Source organism: Acartia tonsa, chromosome 8 (assembly GCF_053477335.1).
Source record: "Acartia tonsa isolate MP-2025a chromosome 8, ASM5347733v1, whole genome shotgun sequence".
NCBI classification, from domain to species: domain Eukaryota; kingdom Metazoa; phylum Arthropoda; class Copepoda; order Calanoida; family Acartiidae; genus Acartia; species Acartia tonsa.
In genome coordinates, this window is record NC_137267.1 from 48422239 (window position 1) to 48430955 (window position 8717).

The following is an 8717-nucleotide window of genomic DNA, read 5'->3' on the forward strand; positions in this document are numbered from 1 at the left end:
TATAAGGATATGTCACCTAGTAAAGGGTCGTACGTGAATAAAGTCGATCAAAAAATCAGCGTGTGACGTCATAAAAATGAGGGATTATCCATCTCTTTTTTTAGAAGTTTTTTTACCAACTTCATCTCTCTCCTTTATATGACGTCACACGCTGATTTTTGAGCGACTTTCTCTAGGTGACATCCTAATAATAAAGTATTAGGATGTCTATATTTCTGTTTGTACCAAAGAATCTCGATAAACGCTGAACCGATATAGGTTTGCAGTGTAGCTAATCAAAGGTCCTGGGAAGGTTTATAACTATTTTGGGGGAGGGTACACTTCCCCTCCCAAGAGAAATCGCCCTTGAAAAAATAAATCCCCGGATTGTTCCTCAACTGTTCTTCTAAAGGCTAATTTTAAGATTTTATATCTAAATTATATATATTTTCATATGACTATACAAGCGGCTACGCCCCTGGAGACTTATAGCGGCAATTGGGGAGGGGAAAGTTAAATTTGATCATTTTAGATTTAAAAAGATGAAAGATGGGAAGGTTCGTCTGTTTATGGGTTACGGTTTTATTTTTCTAGAATATTTCATTTTTAAGATTTATTTACAGAGATGCTTCGATTATAGTTATGTATCTTATTGTCCTAGGAAACATCATTCAAAAATCAGATGAATGGGATAATCGTAAAAAGTTGTTGTAAACAGGAAAATCGGTATGTTTTTAATAAGGACTATAGAGTTTCTATGCTTACCTAACTAGAATAAGAATCATCATGCAAAGTTTGAAATTGATAGGCCAATTCTTACATGTCAAAATTAAAAGAGCTAACCATTACGGACCGACTCTTATTGTAGAAAATCTGTGCTTTTAGAAACCAAAGAAAAAATGAAAAACTAGCTTTGTAAACTGACGGTCAGAAAGACAGACACAGTCAAGTATAGAAAAGCTTTGCTTCTCAGAGATCTAAGGGATAAGACAATGGACGGTAAATTGATGTACTTCCTCATCGATGATACACAAAATCACCTCTTCTGTATATTGCCATTAGTGGATGAAACGTTTGGACACCAACCAATAAATTTCAATAAAAGTCCCCAAAGTTGATGAGACAAAGAATAAGGAAACGTCATTAATGAACTTTAAGGATTAGCGTAATGAATAACCCATTGTCCCCTCCCTCCCTGCTTGCTTCTAATAGGATTATGAGAAAAATATGTTTTCGTGGAACAGATACCTTACAAGTATCGTGTACTGCCAAAATTAATTGCATTTCAATAGAAAAAGGATTAGCTACTTTATGACGAGGCTACTCTAAAAGTAACTTTGTCAAAATGGTGGAAAGTGTCATGTGTGACATCATAAAAATATGTCTAAAAAGGAGGGAGGATAATGGAAGTGGGAAAGAAAACCCCTAAAAAAGAGATTGATAATCCCTCATTATAATTACGTCACATGGATCATTTTTTACACAATTTTAACACAATTTGGGCTTTGTCTCAAAGAATTATAGGATTATCAGAAAAAAGATGTTTATGTTTAACAGATGCCTTACACGTAGTGTACTACAAAGCAAAATTAATTGCGTCCTTATACTAAAGTAACAGGATGTTTGTCTGTTTGTGTATCTGTGTGTCTGTACCGAAGGATCTCGCTAACCGCTGAATCGATCGGGTTCTCCTTAACAGGGTAGCCTCTCATGGGGAAACCCCCCCCCAAAAAAAAAAAGAAAAAAAAATTTTCACCCCCCAAAATATTTTTTAAAATTTTTCTTTTAAAATCTAAAATAAGAAATTGGGTTATCAAATTCGACTCCCCCCTCCTCAAGTGCCCCTAGAGGCCTCTAGAGGCGTAGCCGCTAGTGTTAATAGAAAGGGGATTCGGATTAGTTCAGGGATCTAAAGGGAGAAGACAATGGCCGATACATTGATGTAGATCCCCTTATGATGATACTCAAATTAATGAATCATCCAATCAGAATTCACCAAAGTCTCCAAAGATGTTAAGTCAACGAATAAGAAAACGGTTTTTTTGTAAAACTTTAGGGACTAGTGTAATAAACAGCCCATTGTTCTCTTCCTTTCTGAGATTAGTGTCTTTAATATCGAGGCTATTCTATAACTTTGTCTGTAACGCTATGGGAAATATGTATTTTTTTCTGTTGCTATTCAAGATAAATGTCCCGATTTTTAACCTACCGAAGAGCATTAAGACAACAACTCACATGGTCCGTAAGTCCATGTCGGTCATTCTCTGATATATTAACAGTTGAGGGAAAATGTAATTTACTCACATGTTATCTGAGATAGGCATCTAATTTTTTTTGGACAAAATATGTAGTTGCTGTGCAATGTGTAACTACTCTGTAACTTTCTTGATCTGTCAGTCTATCTGTAATGATGTGTGTGGAAGACAAAAATACAGGGATCTAAAAGGATAAGACAATAGCCGATAAATTGATGCACATTCCTAATGAGGATGCACAAAATTTCCACTTCTATAGATGCTAAAGACGAACCCCAATCTGTCCCAATTTTGAGCAAGACGATTCCTATATGACGTCAAATAAAGGGAAAATAAAAAAGGAAGGGGGGGGGGGGAAGAAAATCTCTTCAAAAGAGATGGGAGAAAAAGGAATCGTCTTGCTCAAAAGTGGGACAGATTGGGCTTCGTCATTATAATTAGTGGATGAAACATTTTGACACTCAACTGAATAAATCAACTAATCAAAATTTATAATTAAGTTCCCTTAAAGTTGTTAAGAATACAAGATTTGGAGACCAATTAAAATCTTCTCTTTATTCTATAAAAAAAATTCTTGCCTGCGTATAATGTAAAGCATATGACAAAACTGCATATGATAAGTTAGTTATGAATAGATGAATTTCTTAGAAAAAAAGTTTACTTTCTAAAAACTATACCGTCGAAAAATTTGGTCGCAAATAAAGTCGGCCCCAAGAGGTTTTAAGTACTATATGATGAGATAAATTAATAATTACTGATCAGACATCACAATTCATATGCAGGAAGTAAATTTATCATTTTTAAAAACATATTACATATGTATTGTCTTTGTGATTATGCATTTTTACAGGTTGCTTCCGCATTCAATATAATAAATTTTAATTTAAAAAGTTTACTTTTGTAATTCCCCATAAAATTATTCTTTGGACTTTTACATTTTAAAAAAATCTATAATATTTAGCCCTGTAATTAAAATTCATATTTTTATAATAAAGCTCAAATAGGATTTAACCAAAGGCTTCCGCTGTTTCAAAGCGTGACTATTCTATAGCACCGTATGTCTGTACGTTCAAGTGTGAGTTACATTTAGCTGAAGGGATTTACTCCGTGACTTATAATTGCGGAGTAAAGCTCTTCATTCTCCCAATATATAACCTCAATCCGTTAATTGCACGACTTTTGTATAGAAGTCATGACTGTGCATGGTAATGAGTTGCGCCTGTTTATGGGCAAAGGCATTCCCCCTATCTTATTATTTATGTCATGCATTTGATATAGCTGCAGTAGATACCATTAACGTCTTTAGTACACTTATATAGATTCTTTCTGCTAACTTTGTCAACATTATTTCTGTGAAAATAGCCTAAAACCGCCCCTTATCCATTTAGGAATCTTCCCTGAAAATTACAACCTATAAATAGAACAGCATTTTCCGAGATCTAAAGCTTCAGACAACAAGGAGCTTAATTGTTGCGCTACTTCTGAACAATAACTTGAACTTACTTATAGTTAAATCTTTTTATGTAATTAATCAAAATTATAAAATGTACTGTAATTATAAATAAAGCTTCACAATAGAGTTTTAAAAAGTATCATATAGAGTTTTCCTTTCAGTTCTTACTTGGAGTAATCTTACTACAGATCTCGAGTAGGTTTTTATCTATTTTATAAAGCAATATATATATGATACTAGTCACGAAGCGGCCTTAGGCCGCCTTAGGGTCCGAGTTATTAGAAAAAACAGAGGGACATTTCAAATTATAGAGTAGCTTCTCTACTAAAAAATATTTTAGCAGAAAATCTTACATGAACTTTATATGTCTGTCTGGTACACAATCATAATTATGATTTACTTTAAAATAAAAATAGAAAGCAAATTTGTCTGTGAAGATTTTGCTGACTAAAAAGCATCATATATTCAATTATCTTTGTTAGTCAGTCCGTCCATTATGCTAAAGTTTTAGTAATTAGATTTTATGGTTTTAGAGATGTATGTTTAAAGTTTACTGTATATATTTCTATTGAAATCTAATGTTTTAACCACATTTTCTATCTTATTAGATTTTTATTAACTTCACAAAGTTTATGGATGTTAAGCTTTAAAATTTCTTAGAAATTCTTATAATTAATCCTATCAAGAGTAAAGGCACATCAAGTGTAAACCTCGGTGGGTTAGGGCCCCTTGCAAGAATTAGGCTTATGGGAAAAAACTATCCATTCTAATTTACAATTTATCTATATTACAAAGTAGAACGATGTCTGTCTGTGGCGCAGGATCTCGCTAACCGCTGAACTGATCGGGTTCCCATTTACAGGGTAGCTTCTCATAGGTCCTGGGAAGGTTTATATTTATTTTCTTGGGGGGTGGGACACCCCCAACTCCCCAAAAAATGTAAAATGCCCCCCCCCCCCAATTTTTTTTTTAAAACTAAAATTAAAATAGTGGGGTCAACAACCCCCCCACCCAAAATTTAAAAAAAAAAATCTTTTTTAAATCTAAAATACGAAAAATTTGTTTGTTTAAACTATTGGGGCGAAGCCGCTAGTTTATAAAATATGGAAGTGTATTTTCAATGCTTGATATGTACTCAATATGGGAAAGCACCCTAAACCTCACTTGCTTGATTATTATTAAATATATTTTATATGCGAAGCACCTCTATAATTAGAAATGTCCGTCTGAGGGTAAAACATAATTCTTCATCTGCTATTAAAGATATACGGCTTTAATTTTAAATCAAAAATGTATTTTTCCCCCTTTATATGCCGTCGGTCTGTCAGTATAGCTTTTAGTATTTCCAGGGAAGACTTTATTATCTTATCTTCTATTCAAGTTTTGTATGATTTACAACATACAACAATAAACAACTAATAAAAATATTTTTATCTGTAAATATATTGTCAATTTGATTTCAATGTCTCATTCTTAATATCTAATCTCCTTAACTGATTGGGTTCTCTATTTTATATAAACTTAACATCGGTCCCATGATGGTTTTAGGCTATTTAATTTTTAGAGTTAAGTCTTGGGATGGGTTTAAGCTTTTTTTCTAGTCCGTAGATAATAAAGGGGCAAACGCTAATAATATATAAAGTTTTTTTGTCTGAAAGTTAAAATCTCAATAACTACTAAAGCAATTGGGTTCTCAATGTTAGGTAAGCTTCAAATAGGTCCCATGAGGGCATAAGGCTATTTCATTTTTAGATGGTTTTAAGCTATTTTTTCTAGCCTGTTTCTGCCCCTTTAATTACAAAGCCCCTGGATGCTAGGTACGCATCTGCTAGGTATGCACTTTTTTATTCAGAATTAGAAATATAGATTTTGTTAAAATTTCCCTGACAATTCCTATGCCTTTTTTTTTTTGGGGGGGGGGGGGGGGGCGGGGGTTCACTCTATATTCACAGGAGAAATATTAGAAAATAAATATAAATATATTAACTTGCACATAAAGATTACTTCAAGTTTAACTACTTACGTTAGAATTTCTGTCCGGCTGATTTTAGTTATTTATTTTGTAATAAAAGCCTTTGATACTATGAACGTAATAACATTCTGCCTTAGCGTTTTCTTTTTTATTAAAACCTCTCTCTCACACTTTTTCTTCCATTTTTCTTTTGATTTCTTTATTTGATCTTCAGATACGTATTTATAATAATGCTTTTTTTATTCTTTCAAAAATGCAATTTGAATTATGGAATTTATTTTCCAATATATATATTTTTTATATAACCATCACGAAAGGGTTAAAATGTTAATTTTTGTTTGTAAATCTGAACACATTAAAAGTGGCGCTAGAATCAATTTATTTTAAAACTAAGTTTTCTTAAATTTACTATATTATGAATTTAAATTTTCTGTTTTAAGAATAGTAATTAAATACTTCAACATTATGTAAATAGCAACATAAAATAAAAAAGATGAATTTATTCTTAATAAAGTAAAATATTGGGCCTTATCGTTCTGGGCAATGAGAGTTTATTATGGATTATTGGAGCACTATGAGTTTTAAACATTTATCCCTTGGAAGACTTGAGCTCATATATAGACATTTATTTCCTATATAGATCTGACATGGATCTTGAAGCAATAATGCAGGCTGTTTTGTAAATGTTAAAAATTGGAAGAATCTATTAAATAAAAGTTATCGCAAATATACTTAGTAAATAATGAAATTTGATAATTTGTTGTCAATTTAGCTTGCTAGTATGAAACTCATTTATAAGTCAGTTGTTTCATCTTGTGTAAGGGGAGGGGATAGGGTATTGTAATCTAGCCAACTGCGTGCATCATCATATCAGATGAAAATCTGGTGCAACATCCAAGTAATAATAGATCGATTCATCGTAATAAGTTTTTTTGGCTGCGTTCCTGACCTTGGATTCAAACAGTTTTTTTGAAATTGAATAAAATTGAAAATGGACATATGGTGATTATAATGCTTTTTAAGTTGGACATAGCCCAAATTGTGTCAAAAAAGAATCCATATGACGTCATAAAAATGAGTGATTATCCATCTCTTTTTAAGGGGTTTTCTTTCCCACTTCTTCTCTCATCTCCCTCATTTTTATTACGTCAGATGGATCATTTTTGACACAATTTTGACACACTTGGGCTTTGTCTTTAAGTTGTTATGTTAAAGAAATTATTAAGACAATTGGACAATTCCATCATGTATCTATACTAGCGGCTACGCCCCTAGATGCCTTTATCGGGACTTTAAAATGTTTTCTATGACAGTGGCGGTCTCTAGTGGCACTTGTTAATATTTTTTGTTTCTTTCCTAGGGGCAATTTCTTTTGAGAGAATGGTGGTTGTACCCTCTCCCAAAAAAAATCGTAAACCTTCCAAGGACCTATGAGAATCTACAATTGAGAACCGTATCCACCGATAGGTTAGCAACACCCTTCGGTACAGACAAACATACAAACATCCTGTTACTTTATTATAAGGATGATACAACAGGGTGAGGTGCTGAATTTTAATTTCCAAACGGGTACGCAGTTACCACGGTGTTTCCTCATCCTATCTCAATATTTACTACTAGCTAAAAAAGCTTCAAACTTTCAAACTTTCAAATTTTTTTTTTTGAAGTTTGAAGCTTTTCTAGCTAGTAGTAAATATTGAGATAGGATGAGGAAACACCGCGGAAACTGCGTACACATTTGGAAATTAAAATTCAGCACATAAATAGGGTAGGATATCTCAATTGTTTGTAGCATACTCTTATACGTAGGTGTAACAAAATTGTTTAATTGCATAGAGCAGTTAAAAGGCATCAATTTTAATCAAAATGTTAATATAAGGGAGGGAGGGGACATTGGCTGCTTATTACACTAGTCCCCAAAGTTTTATGATAACCAATTCTTATTCATTGGCCTCAAAACTATTGGGACTTATGGTTTGATTATTGATTGTTCGTTCAATTAAGTTCAGTGTCTATACATTTCAACTACTAATTATAATCTACACAATTCTGTATATCATCATTGGGAATGTACATCAATTTGTCGGCCATTGTCTTATCCCTATAGATCCCAGGTTGTGATAGAGGTCAAAATTGGCATAAATAAGATGTACCATTTGCAAATTTGTAATATTTTTATGAAACATCATTTATTTAGTACATTTGTTTTCCTTAAAGTGCCACCCTCCCCCCCCCACTCCTCTTGATCTACTTTTTAAAAGCAAAGCTTTTCTATAATTAGGGTTGGTTCGTTACGGAAAGCTTTTTTAGTTAATTTAGGCGTGTTAGAATTGTCCTATCAATTTCAAACTTTGCATGATGATCCCTGTAGTAGTTAGGTACGATTTAGAAAGCGTATCAACTCTATAATCGTCAACAGAATGTCCGTACGTCCATTTTAAATATGTTGATTTTCAACAACAAATTTTTATGTGATATGATAATCCGATTACTCTGATTTTTGAAGTACTAATTCCTATTACAACAAGGTACAGTATTATTAGCAAAGCCTCTCTACAATCAAGACTTAAAAATGTAAGTATGTCCTTAAACAGTATTCTGTATTTGAGATGTTTTGCAACAAATATACGTATGATTTTGTCAACACTTTTTATTTATTTTAACTGACACTTTACAATAATCAATGTTAGTCAGTCCTACCGTTTCAAGGCTTCGCTTTTATGGATGTTGTCATCATTGTTTTCTAATTTTATTAGAAGAGGGGGGGGGGGGTAAGGTTTTCTTTAGTCATTTATTACTATAGGTAAGGTTATATTAGACACAGGGTAGCCTCGAATGGTTAGGGATCCTGTAAGGATTAGGCATACAGTAACCTTGTTATTTTTTTAATTAAGGGGGACATTTGGATTTTGGAGGGTAGTATTTTAAATTGTACTTCTCTGAATTATTATTTTTCCTTAGAAGTTCCTGGTTATGTACAGTACATTTTAAGTACCTTACTTCAACTATTATAATCCATCTATTAATTACTATTGTACAATAATGTTTTTTTTATGTT